Here is a 14,608-nt window from a genome sequence, read left to right on the forward strand (position 1 = left end):
TTCAGTGCTCTCTATAGCTGTTACAACTACCCCTATTGTTTTCTGCAACATTCTATCTATTGCGGTCAAACTTGGTAGAGGGGTAGTAGTGCACTTTTTCTGTCTGGTACTATATCGTGTTGTGACAGGGGTGTTTTTACCCATGGTTCAGATGATAAATGGGTCTCTAGATCTAAATATAAAGAACCTTAGGCTTACAATAATGGTGGTCCAAACTGATCAGTACAGAAGGACCAAGAGGGGTGGCCCAGCCCTGCCTCGTCCTGCCCCTGACGGCCACAGACGGCCCGCCCTTTGCCCGGGCTTAGCCCGGCGTGTCCCGCGCATGTTCCCGCGATGCGGGGAGTGAGCCTTATTTAAAGTGCCTCCGGGCGCAGGAGATGATGAGGGCGGCTTCTGCCGCTATGCACCCTGGGAGGCGTAGTTCTCCACTCTGTGGCCGCTATCATTGGAGGTGCGGCGGCGGGAGGACAGGAGCAGCAGCTCGGAGTGCCCAGCAGCTTCTTAAAAGTGGAACCAGTGACTTGAAAATGAGACCAGGTAGGTTGAAGAATACCCCAAGTGAAGAGCAGTAACACCCGCTCTGCCGGGAGTGAACCTTATTTAAAGCGCCTCCGGGCGCAGGAGATGACGAGAGCGGCTTCTGCCGCTATGCACCCTGGGAGGCGTAGTCCTCCACTCTGCAGCCGCAATCGTTGGAGGTGCGGCGGTGGGAGGACAGGAGCAGCAGCTCGGAGTGCCCAGCAGCTTCTTAAAAGTCAAACCGGCGTCTTGAAAATGAGACCAGGTAGGTTGAAGAATACCCCAAGTGAAGAGCAGTAACACCCGCTCTGCCAGGAGTGAGCCTTATTTAAAGCGCCTCCGGTCGCAGGAGATGACGAGGGCGGCTTCTGCCGCTATGCACCCTGGGAGGCATAGTCCTCAACTCTGTGGCCGCTTTAGTTGGAGGTGGAGCAGCAGCTCGGAGTGCCCAGCAGCTTCTTAAAAGTCGAACCAGCGTCTTGAAAATGAGACCAGGTAGGTTGAAGAATACCCCAAGTGAAGAGCAGTAACACCCGCTCTGCCAGGAGTGAGCCTTATTTAAAGCGCCTCCGGTCGCAGGAGATGACGAGGGCGGCTTCTGACGCTATGCACCCTGGGAGGCATAGTCCTCAACTCTGCGGCCGCTTTAGTTGGAGGTGCGGCGGCGGGAGGACAGGAGCAGCAGCTCGGAGTGCCCAGCAGCTTCTTAAAAGTGGAACCAGCGTCTTGAAAATGAGACCAGGTAGGTTGAAGAATACCCCAAGTGAAGAGCAGTAACACCTACTCTGCCGGGAGTGAGCCTTATTGAAAGCGCCTCCGGGGGCAAGAGATGACGAGGGTGGCTTCTGCCGCTATGCACCCTGGGAGACATAGTCCTCCACTCTGCGGCCGTTTTCGTTGAAGGTGCGACGTCGGGAGGACAGGAGCAGCAGCTCGGAGTGCCCAGCAGCTTCTTAAAAGTGGAACCAGCATCTTGAAAATGAGACCAGGTAGGTTGAAGAATACCCCAAGTGAAAAGCAGTATTCACTTCTCCCACTCCACATCACCACTACACTACACGTTTTCTCACTAAAGTGCTTTCCTGTTTGTAGACTTTCCCACTCCAATTGAGTGGAAGTCTTTCACCCATAGCTAGGTCCTTCTTCTAGCATCATGGATTGTGTACATCTACGATTGTTCTAGGAGGGTTGACCTAGCTTATACCTCTACCTCCCCCTGTTTTCTGATTGTCTTATTCAAAATACCCTTGTGTAGTACATCAATAACAGACTGATATTGGAAATAAAACATATAGAAATAAAAGGGACAGAGGAATTGCAAAACCTTAAAATACCTAAAAGTAGTAGTCCGTGGAGTATGTGTACAACAATTTAAAGCTTTGCTACATTTTTCCACAAATTATATTGTAAACCAGGGGGTAGATGTATTAATATGTGAAGCAGTGCAATACAGCAAGACAACTTGCTGCGCTGCATCAAAAGGAGAGGGTAGGATTGTGTCATATCTAACCAGATATTGCTCATTCATGCTCTGTCCCTTTGCTGCACAGTATGTTGTTAATATTGGACTATATGATGTTGATGTACACCATGATATATGTACGTATAAAAATGAACTTACAGCTCTGCTGTTGAATTTATCCAATGTAACCTCCCCCTCAACCCAGAGTCAGAAATACATTGTTAGACAGGCCCTGCAAGCTAAGCCTGAAAAAATGAATGACAGATCGCAGGTGGGGGGACACATTACCCTTAGATAGAACACACAAACAGGAAAACCCAGATCGTTCCCACAGATAGGCAGTGACACCACACATTTGGCCAGAGCGGCATGCATTATCAAAAACACCATAAAGTCAGATGCCACACAAAGTTAGTAAAAAACAGCCAATCAGAACACAGAATGCACATTACACGCAGTGATCACGCACTCCTCAGGCCGAATATCTGGACACGTTCCCACAAAGCCCACCTTTTCTTTTTATCAAACCCCTGATTTATGGCCCTGTGATTAGGCCCAAACGTATGTTGCCAAAGGAAGGCATAAATTGCTTTTATGATGTGTCATATAAAGTATAAAATGATGGCCGAATCCATGGTTCTTTCAGCCCCCGGCTGTGTTGCCTGATCTACCGGCCACTGCATTTAGTTAAATAACTGGTCCTTCTTTGCCAAACGCTTCTTGTCTTTAGATTTTCAAAGGTATATTCATATTCCAGTAACAATGTGCTTCCAAGCACCTAAGCAGACATGATGGTGCAAGGGTGCCTGCATTGCAGGTAGGTGTTTTTGTGCAAAAAAGGGTCACCTTTCTCCACAAAAATGATCCTTAAGGGCTTTTTCCTCTTTCTACTTGTGCTGCTTAATGTAGCATACTTAGAGAAACAACAATAAGAAATTAAGATATTTTTCCTCGTTGCACTTCTACAGGTGTACAATATTGACACATTCCAGGTTTACCTGTCCTGATAAATCTCAAAATGGTCAAAAAGAATGGGTGGATGTGTGGGAACACCCATGTAATGTATTCCCGGTGATGAGCATCACAAAGCAGCGACTAGCACCGCTTCCCATTACTCTGGAATAATTAAGCAATGCAGGGCATGGTAAATCATAATATAAGTGTGTTGCCCTCGCATCACCTTGCGTGGCATAAGAGCAACACAATACTTTGGTAAATCTGACCACAGGACCCAAAGAGACCAGCCTTAAGGCATTCAGCAAGTTGCAACCTTATTAAGTTCTCCCTAGCAGGTTAAGAAACACCAAACAAGTGAGTGTAGAGTGCACACCGTTATGTTTACCATAGTTTTTTTAAATGCTCAAAGCCCAGAATCTCGGCGTGTGAACTCGGCTTATGCTCTGCCCTAAAAGTTTGTAAGATATTTACATGAACTGCCGGGTGAAATAGTGAAATAAAGAATTGATAACAATGGATTAGTGGGATCAAAGTGAATCTTATTTGTCGAATAATGGCTGTGCGCCTTGGTTCTCTGTGCGACAGCACACCAGGCAGTTCAGGTTAAGAAACACACACCATATTGTAAGAATTGCAGAGATGTTATTTTTTTTCTGAAGTACACTAATCAGTTTCTTTGAAACCACCAGAAATCAGCACTATCACAACATGCCTCTGAAACCAACAACTCCCAAGTCTGGAATTGCATTTTCTAAACATCTGGCATAAGTGCCTAATTACACGGAAAATGATTATCCAGTTCTTGAAACAAAACTCAGCTCTTCTTGCACACTATCAAAACAAAAATGCAGTTGTAGCCATTTTTATTACCTACTGCTCGATTTTTAAGGTGAAACGTATAAAGCAGTGTGTGGAGGTACAATTAACATGAATTAAAGACAAATATAGCTGTATTTTTCTTTTTATATTTATAAAGTATTTATACTTAGGCGGAAAAATTTGGTAGCATGGGACTCAAAAGTAATGTTAATGGAGGAATAAGAAAAAATATGCGAAAATATCATGACGATCCTGCAAATTACAAAGGTAGGAACAATTACTGAGGCAAGGCAGTAAAAGCCAACATTTTTCACAAATAATTATCTATTAATGTACAAAAGACAATGTTCAGTGCATTGTTTTTATAACTTAGAAACACAAGCAGCATCTTGCTACAAATTAGCAGAACTTGACAATAGAACGGGCAAGAGGATATTTAACAATGTTCGTATGCTTGTTTTCATATAGTTGTTTTGCTGCATGATACATCACGTTTTTTATACAAATTTGCAGCAGTTTTGTATATAGATTTGTTTTGTATTCCTGCTACAGTAGTGCCATTTACATATTCCAAAACACAATTAAAAATCCTATGACAATAGAACTCTGACTCAGCCTCTACTAGCCGTTTTGTACAGGAAGCTTAATGAATGTGACTGAGAACTCAGCACACAAGTTTACGTGTTAGCAGTAAATGTGGAAGGCACCCACAGGTGGTGGGAAAACAGGGACTAATTACATCTAAATGGGAGGAGTTTAGGGAACTTTTGGGAGAGGGCTGGAAGGACATACAAATACAAAACACATACTCCCCCACAAGATCATTGCAGTTCATAAATACACTTCAAAAATTATCAAAGCTCTAGAAGTGCCAAAAAGGGTTAAATGTACTCCAGCCCAGCCTTGAGGAAGTCAAGTACCACACTGGTGCACGATTCATTGTGAACAAATGAAGGGATGGAAATAAAATACACCCATATAAATCAATTTTAAATTAGTTCAACCTTTAGGTGTAAGGTGTGCAAAGCCTGTCAACATTGCGTGAATACAACTGAGCTGTCCACACCATTTGGAGGGCCAAACAGAGAAATCATGAAATCACTGAATTGCAAAACGGACCATGTGGTCTATGTGTTGGAGTTCCCGTGTGGACTGAGATATGTAGGCAGTACCATCCTATCAGGACATAAGAGGGTACTCCAACACATTAGAGCCATCAAAAATCATGATCAAGAATACCCTGTGGCCAGACATTTTCAAGAATGCCAGGATGGCAATCCTAAGTACCTCAAATATTTCCTTATTGATTCTGTCCTGCGGAAGAAAAGTGGTGGAAACAGAGAGAGGAGCCTCAGATTGCTTTACATCTTAAGTCTCGACAGCAAGCATCCCAATGTTCTGAATAGCTCTGAGGAACTCCATGGCAGCCTGTAAACACCTTTGACTTTCAAACCAAAAACACCAACTGCTGTACAATCACCCTCAGATCCTGGTCACAGAATAAATTAAATAGACAATGAATACTATTGCATTTTCTGGGCACTTCAACACGCTTTGCATTAACCCCTTCCACGCTCATGACGAGCTGGGCTCGTCATGGCGTAGCCTCCTCGCACGCTGATGACGAGCCCAGCTCGTCACGTAAAGTGCGGTTTTAAAAAACTCAGCACAGGAGCGGAATTGGTGCAGCAGTGATGGTGTTAACCAATTTGGTTAATCAAGTATTTAAACTTGGAGTTTTAGATATCATCCTTCTGAGATATTTATTAATTCTTTACATGGTAGTCTTCCGCTGATTCCCTGCAAATTTCTTTTTTACTATCTTAGATTTTAAAGTAATACACTTGCACCTTTTTATTCTCCCTATCCAGAGCAAAGGCTTCTTAAAACAAACAAAAAAATATAAGAAAAAAATAATAAGAAACATAGTATATATTTAGGCACGTACACCTAATTTTATATTCCAGGTGTTTTCGATATTGCCATAAAATACTAATGGGGTTCTATACAAGTTTATTAAAATATTGGACTCAACAATTAGAGGATGAACCAGACCGTGTAGGAAATTTGCATCGCTATCGGGGAAATAGAGCAGCAGTCGGTTAGGTCTAATTAGAAAATTGTATAAAATATTATTTTGAAATAACATGGGTAAAAGGTACCTAGTAGTGAATGGATTTTATACTGTATTTATTGCTTGTTTATTTAAACTTTGTTTGTATATATATACTCTTATACAATTTTAGCACATGCATTTATATATGTTCATAAACTGTACCTATTTATCTACTATTCTAAATGCTATTTATTTATTTATTTATTTATTAATTTTATACTTATATAGGTGGATTAACTTGCTGATCAACCAGGAATAAGCCATAAACTATACAACACCACTCGATGTGCCAATGCATTTATGCCTCAATATCAAAACACTGGTCTGGACCAATATAATTTGTTACTGATGGTGTATTTGCTAAACTGATGTTGAATACGAGTTTATAATTGACTAATTGTATTTAAAATGAAAAACACGCAACAGTATTACAAAACATTTATTTCAATGGCATTTTAAATCACTGGAAGCACTTTAGCACTGTTACTAACACTTTAGGAGGTGTAGGAGTTCCACAAACCTTTGTGCACACTTGTTTGTTTAATAAAGAAAAAAAGTTGAAAAAAAGAGAAAAGTGAAAAAAAGTAAAAAAAGTGGTATTCTATTTAAATGATTGTAATAGGTGGTATGGCATCATGTGATCAAGACCCAAGCTAGGGACGAAACGCGTCATGGCTGCCCCTTCTATTTGTACAAAGGATTAAATAAACTGAAGGTATTCCTAAAAGAACTGTGGTCCGTGCTCTTCATTGGCGTCCTGCGAGGGAAATTCAAAAGAAGAAGAGTTCTGCTCAATATATACATATATAGTGCCCTGCTCAGTTCCGCTCCTTCCCTGAAAGTTTGGGGGTGATTCGTCAAGTGGGGGCTGAGAAAAAGGGGGTCACAAAACGTGTTTTCCCCATGCAATATTCCATAGGGAACTTTAGCCGGGCTACAGCCCGAACGGCTGAACGGAATTACACACAATTTGGCAAAGAGGTAGAGTTCGGTTTGCAGATTGTACTTTTTGTTGAATGGTGTAAATCCGTTCAGTAGTTTCTGAGAAAATTAGAAGCAAAATCATAGCGATATCTAGAGATGGAAATCCGTACAATTACCAGCACGAGCTGCATGCTGATTGGCTGTCAACTGTCTATCAACACTCCAAACCAGGAAGTGTTGGCAGACATCTTGTTCGTCGCTAGAACGGAGTCAAAAGAAAACAGTAAAACAAAGTTGAGAAATAAGGAAAGGGGGAAGGGTAGATACATCCTGGCCCTTTAGGCTTTCTCAGCGGGTTGTACATGAATCTTTGTCTCAATTTACTTTTTTTAAATAAAAAATCGCGGTGTACCCGTACGTAGTGGAAAAGGGAAAAAAAACTAGAAGTCCGTTTTATTCATTATGTCCCAGGGGGAGCAAATTCCAGGGGCAACTTTTTTCCATAATGGGGGGCTTATAAGGTGCCCCGAGCACCGGGGAACGCCACCCCTCTGTGGTTTTATTTTGAAGAATGCGGGGTGGGTTACGGTGCTCCTCCCCTCAGTCTCCGGGACCTGCAACCCGTCAGGGCTTTTTAATTTTTTTCTTTTTTTTTAAAGTATGTTTTCAGCTCTCCCTCCCTTTCTCCCCGTACACGTCGCTGGGACCGCCACCTTCCTGGGGCAGTAATATGTAAAATGACCTTCCAGCCCCGGGTACCTGCACACCCCAGGGTTTTTTAATGTTGGGAGGGGGTCGCGTGGCCCCCTCACTGGAACACTTGATGGCCCTGGGGACCAACATCTCCTAGGGCCGGCTCTTGCAGTGTCTCGGGGTGCGTACTCCCAGGACACTGCTGTTCGCTATGGTAGGGGGGTACTGTCGCCGCTCCCACTTTACCATAGCAAACCCCTTTCCTATTTTAAGAAGAGAACAAGTTAATCTGCTCTCTCTTTCAAGTAGGAAAGCAGATTGTTTTTCGTCAGAGAGAGCAGCTTGTAAGCTGTTGTCTCTGATAAAGCAATGCGAGCTCTCGAAGGATGCGGGGAGCCGTCTGGGATCGTCGGGGTTTTGGGGCTTCCCCTACGATATTGAACGTTATATTTGAGCCCCGGGGGATGGGGTCCCCGGGGATTGTAAAATATTAGTGATAGATGCTACTTTCTTTGTACGGTATATTTAGTGTACGCGTACTGTGCAAATTCTGAAAGTCGTTTCATAAGCGTACGTATGAGAGGGAAAATGTTCCATTTCGTGGTTCTGCTGCAAACACTGAACTAGAGAGATTCTGTATAAGAATATCTACTGTGTGGGTGGCATTCTTCTTAATCTATAAATCAATTTGAAAGGTGAGTTGATAAGTTGTATGGGAATGTATGTGGTGCATCTTTGTACAATAAGGAATTATGGGGCATATTATCAAGACAGGCGATAAAATTATCGCCGCTTTATCGGCAGAAAACTGCAGATAAAGCGGCGATAGTGGGCTTGATAATATGCTCTATGGAATTCCAATCGAAGCCCATGTTAGATGTGAAGGACATCTAACATGGGCTTTGATTGGAATTCCATAGAGCATATTATCAAGCACATTATCACCGCTTTATCAGCAGTTTTCTGCCGATAAAGCGGCGATAATTTTATTGCCTGTCTTGATAATATGCCCTTATATTCGTCCCTTGTTAAACGTTTTATAGTAGTAAATGTGTTTTGCTATAATGCATGCTGTTATGTTTTTTTGTTTAATATCACATTGTGCTTCTGTGTACATTAAGGATTTATGGGCCATATTATCAAGAAAGGGTAATACATTATCGCCACTTTTATCGGCAGGAAACTGCAGATAAAGCGGCGATAATGGAAAGGGGCGACCACTCGGTCCCCCCGAACGTATGGTTGGGGGCCCGGATTCTCCCGGGAAACCATTTTGGGCGGGGCGTGTCACGGCTGGTATGCCCGAAGCGGCGTAGCCGGGGCGCGCCTTTTTCCCGCCCAAGAGGGGTTGTCCTAGACACCTACACCGATGGCCACGCCCAGTAGGCGTATCAGCGGAGGGTTCACACCCTCCCGAAGAGGAATAAAGAGAGCGGGAATCCGAAGAAGCCTCCTCTTGTTCCTGTGCTTGGAAGCTGCACCCACTCGTTGCGCGTGAGCCCTCGACGGAACAAGGAGCAATTTTGAGAACTTGTAATTCTTGTGTTTCTCTTTCAGAGACTTTACAGCAAAGGATCCAGGACCGTGTTGCTCAACTTGGATCGAATATTCGATAACTATGCCTGGCAAGAAGGCAGAAAAGAAGTCCGGTACTGACCAGATGCTTCGCATGCTAGTAAGAGATATGGCGAACATGAAGAAGCAGATGGCTGCGATGAACAATCCGGGTAGACCAAAGAAGGTGATAGGCCCGGCATTGCCGGGAGTTGTCCCCGAGGGTAGGGGGAAACGGGTCAGGAATAGGGCGGCAGGGGGGGTGGTTCCGATCCCCGAGGTACCCCCGGTGAGCCCTACCGTTCCGGTCGAAGCACTGGTACCGATTCCCGACGCGGGTCAGCCGATTCCGGTTGTTGTTACGCCCGCCAACGAGGGGGACATGCCTCCTGAATTGGCCGCCCGGTTGGCTGCATGGCTCGGCAGACAAACAGGGGGTGCTACGGCACCTGGAGACACGGCCGAAGAGCCAAGGTTACTAATGCAGCAGTTGCGGCAGTCGCGAGATGCCGCAAAGGCGAATCTCCCTCTTGTCCCCCCACAGGTGACCCCGGAGGGACCGGCAGCTGGCGTCGAGAAAACAGCGGGAGCGACAATCGAGCCGGGTAAGCAGGCTTTGCCAATTGCGGGGGAGGGCTCTTTGCCCTCAAGACGGGAGCGAGTGGTTCAACATATCCCGTTGGCCACAAAAGAATTGATATGGGCTGATAAGTATGTGAATATGTTTTCTCTGCTGACTGACCATCGCGAGATGGAATATGCTAAGACACAGAAAGATTTGTGGCATCCGAGTGTCTGGCGAGCCAAGATGGCGTGATTCAGGGTGGATGAGACAATCACGAATTGGGCCAAGGCCTTTGCGATGTTTACTGCAATTATTGGGGAACGTAAGCCCGAGGTTTTGCCTGAATTGTCTTGCTATCAGGCACGAATAATGGATTTCTATGAAACTTATGAGGGGAATGCATGGATGGGTTACGATATGAAATTCCGTAAGGCCAAAGAGTACGACTCATCTCTGACGTGGGATTGTCTCGACTCGATTTCTTGGCAGAAGCAGCTCCTGCCGGGCACGACGAAGACGTCCTCGCCAGGTGGGGATGGGTCAGGATTTTCCCGCCAACAGCCCGCAGTGCCCTTTCGAGCGGGCGCCGGTGGCGACCACCAAGCAAAGACTGGTGGGAATGGGGGGAAGAAAGGGGTCTGCTGGAGCTTTAAAAGGGGCAATTGCAGCAGGCCACAAGGGACATGTAAGTTCAGACATGCGTGTGCAGGTTGCGGGAATTCCTCGCACCCCGAGAGTTCATGCAGATCAAAAAATAGTGGGTCGGGTAGAGGAGGGTCCAAACAAGACTGAGGTGGACCACTGTGTACCGTTACCTACCCCCGTTGATATCCTGGCAATGATTCCCTGGCTAAACGTATACCCTGATCATGTCTCCGCTGGGGTGTTGAGGGATGGATTCTTATATGGTTTCCACATCCCGGCGGGGGATTTTCGTGGGGAACCACTTTGTAGAAACCAACTATCGGTTCAGCATTATTCAGCGGTTGTTGGGAGGAAGATTGCAAAAGAGGTTACCCTGGGCCGGGTTGCGGGCCCATATCTGCACCCGCCAGTAACAAATTTCGTCTGTTCCCCGTTAGGAGTGGTCCCCAAAAAAGACCCGGGGGAATTTAGGCTGATCCATAACCTGTCAGCTCCGAAGGGCCTCTCAGTGAACGATGCGATTGATCCGGGAGTTTGTTCGGTGCGGTACGCATCCTTCGATGATGCCGTCACCATGTTGAATCGCCTGGGGCCCGGAGCGCTGATGGCAAAGTCAGATATCGAGTCAGCGTTCCGGTTGCTCCCGGTACACCCACGGGATCAGCGTCTGTTAGGCTTTGTGTTCCAGGGACGTTACTACATGGATAAATGTATGCCAATGGGTTGCTCCATTTCTTGTGCTTATTTTGAGAAATTCAGCTGTTTTTTGGAATGGGCATTCACCAAAGCCACTGGCCATAGCCATGTCATGCATTACTTGGATGATTTTCTGTTCTTGGGGGCAGCCGGCGACACAAAATGTGCGCAGGCTCTACAGGAATTTTGCACCCTCATGAAGGGATTCGGAGTGCCATTGGCGCCAATTAAGACGGTTGGACCATCTACTTCACTCGAGTTTCTGGTAATTGAGCTCGACTCTGTGGAGGGATGTTTCCGTTTGCCAGTAGGGAAAGTAGCGAAATTCAGGGCTTCCCTGGAACTGTGCCTTAGAAAGGAGAAAGTTGCCCTCCATCAGTTACAACAAGCAGTGGGTCAGCTCAATTTCGCCCTAAGAGTGATACCAATGGCCCGCCCCTTTTCACGCTCTATCGCGCAAGCTATGGTTGGTCTCAAGGAAGGACACCACCGCACGAGACTGTCTGCAGAGGTTCGCCAGGACATGCGCATATGGTTGGCATTTCTGGCGGATTTCAACGGTCGAGTGGTGTGGAACAAGCCGCCAGCGTCCTCGGACGTGCTGGGTTTGTGGACCGACTTGGCGAGGAGCGTAGGATTTGGCGCCATCTTTGGTAATCGATGGTCGGCGCAAACATGGCCGACGTGGTGGCACACCAACGGTCTCACAGGTAACATTGGGTTCCTTGAGTTATTCCCCATTTTGGTGGCTCTGACGGCATGGCCGGATGAGTTCAGAGATCGCTCTGTGGTGTTTTGGTCCGACAATATGACTGTTGTTGAATGTATAAATAATCAGGCAGCACGCTGCAGGTGGATATTGAGATTATTGAAGGAAATTGTACTACTTTGCATGAGACTGAACGTGCAATTCAGGGCGAAACATGTGCCGGGTGTACTGAATCAGGCTGCTGATGCACTCTCTCGTTCACACATGCAGGCTTTCAGGGGTTATCTACCTTCTGCGGACCTAGCACCGGCACCATTTCCCGAAGCACTCTGGCTACTCGGTGCCCCGGATTACAAGACCTCGTGGCAGCAAGCTTAGCCCCCAGGACAAGGAAGGCATACGAAGGAGCGTTTCGTTCCTATTGTGCATTTTTGGGTCCGGCAGGGGAGGACAAATGGGGTCAGGAAGACTGCATCCTAAAGTTTTTGGTAGCATTACACAGGGAAGGCCGATCAGTAGCGACGGCAAATAGGCACCGGGCCGCCATTGCATTCACGGCACAGGCGCATGGTATCAAGGACCCGACATCGTCCTTTTTGGTAAGGAAAGCCCTTCATGGTTGGCAATGCCTGGAAGGTCGTACAGTAGACGAGAGGCGCCCGATCGGGTTAGAAAGATTGTCCCTGCTTATGTCGATACTTCCCACGACATGTTCCTCCCATTTCGAAGCTGTTCTGTTCAGGGCTGCTTTCGCATTAGCATTCCATGGGGCTATGCGGGTGAGCGAACTGGTCGCACAGAATAAGAAAGATGCGAAGGGAGGTCTGTGTCGGGATCACATTCTGATTAGGGGTGATTCAATGGTAGTCACAATAGCCAAGTCCAAGACTGACCAGAGAGCTATGGGGGACAGTATTGTTGTCCAGCGCATGCGAGGGTCCCCCATGTGCCCAGTAAAGTGCGTTGAGGAATATTTGGCGCCAAGGGCGGATACATGGGGGGAGAGCCTGCTGAGACACATTGATGCCACCCCACTGACGAGGTTTCAGTTCCAGAGGGTGCTAACAATGGCAGTCGCAGCGGCGGGCTTGGACCCGTGCGATTTTGGCACCCACTCCTTCAGGATAGGGGCTGCTACTGAGGCTACAGCCAGGGGTCAGAGTGTTGAAGAGGTGAAACAACTGGGACGATGGTCCTCGAATTGTTTTAAAAGGTATGTGCGTTTGCACATGTTGTGAAGTCAAGTTACATGCACTCACACTTCTTGTCTTCTGTTTGATTTACAGTTTCGCGAGCATGTTATGCGGGGCGGAATTTGCAGTCGACCCGGCACCAGGGGACCAGCGGTCAGAGGTCACCGGCTGAGGAGAGAGTGGTGTGGGTCGTGGGCCACTCATACGTGAGGCGGGCCGGGGGACGTATTCAAAGCAGGTGACGTGACTCACGCAGCTGGGGAATACGGGTACAGAGTGACCTTCCACGGAAGGGGCGGGCTCTGTATTGACCAGTTTGAATCTTTTGTCGAGGAACTTTTAGGGCGGCAGAGGTCACCGCCATCTGTAATCATAGTACACCTGGGGGGCAATGACATGGTGACACTCGGAAGGCGAGTACTACTCGAGCGAGTTTTGTCTACCGTTAGCTGGCTGGCGAGAAGGATCCTGGGGTGCACGATAGCATGGTCCCACATGATTCCCAGGAAGGTGTGGCGGGGGGCCTCTCGGTGTCAGCACTGAACCATTCAGTGAAAAAGGTCAACAACAAAATTGTTAGGTTGTTTCGCTCAGCGCAATTGCACAGTATTCCGCATGGGTGTATTCGGGGGGATCACATGTATCTCGATGATGGGGTCCACTTGTCCCGGGAGGGGAATGTCTTACTCATAGGAGACTTCATGGCGTGGCTAAAGGGTTTAAGCAAGCATGACCTTTAGGAGGAGTTTGTGGGGGGGCCGGATAGCCGGTCAACTATCCGGCCTGTGGCGGTAAGGTCATGATCGGTGAGCAGTAATTTCAAGGTCCCTAGAGGGGGGCGCCACCCACTATAGATGGGAGCGCCCGGGGGGAGGCGGCCATTGGCCCCTCCCACGGGGAGGCGGCACCCACTAAGTATGGCTCGCCTAGGGGAAGACGGCCATAGGCCCCGTCCAGGGGAGGAGGCGGCTATATGCCCCTCCTACGAATTTCCCGAGGCCCGGATACCCGCGACGTTGGATGTGATAGACAGTGTGGGGTGGGAGGGGGAGTCCATGCTGCCTTCTTACAGACACCTCACACGGGTCCTCGGACGACCTTTAAGATGGCGTCGAGTTAAAATGGGGGGCCCCCAACAAGACAAGGGAAATTGGAGTTGGCACAGAGGGTACAGTCCTCTGCGCGGCCGCCACTCACACCGTGAGGGCGAGAGTTTTGGTAGTAGGGATCTGACACCGGTTGCGACCTTGCCGTTGGCCCGTAATGCTAGGATGTACAATTTTAATTTAGAAAGTATGCATTTGCAGGATGTTAGACTCGGCTAGGAAAACCTTTGTACTAGAGATTTGTTAAGGTTAGCCAATGAACATGTCTTCATCGAAATGTAATAAATGAAAATTGTACATGATATGAAACTTTTATTTTAATGTTTTAATTTTGTTTCATATTTTAATAAATACGGCCGGGAGGGTGACTCCCTCCCGCCTTCCAAAAGTTCAGAACTGCGTCCGTCTTCCCATCCTTGGGGATTGTGTTGGGAGGGGGTGACAGGCATCCCAGCCATATGGAAAGGGGTGACCACTCGGTCCCCCCGAACGTATGGTTGGGGGCCCGGATCCTCCCGGGAAACCATTTTGGGTGGGGAGCGTGTCACGGCTGGTATGCCCGAAGCGGCGTAGCCGGGGCGCGCCTTTTTCCCGCCCAAGAGGGGTTGTCCTAGACACCTACACCGATGGCCACGCCCAGTAGGCGT

This window comes from Lissotriton vulgaris, chromosome 3_1, assembly GCF_964263255.1.
Source record: "Lissotriton vulgaris chromosome 3_1, aLisVul1.2, whole genome shotgun sequence".
In the NCBI taxonomy this organism is placed as follows: Eukaryota; Metazoa; Chordata; class Amphibia; order Caudata; family Salamandridae; genus Lissotriton; species Lissotriton vulgaris.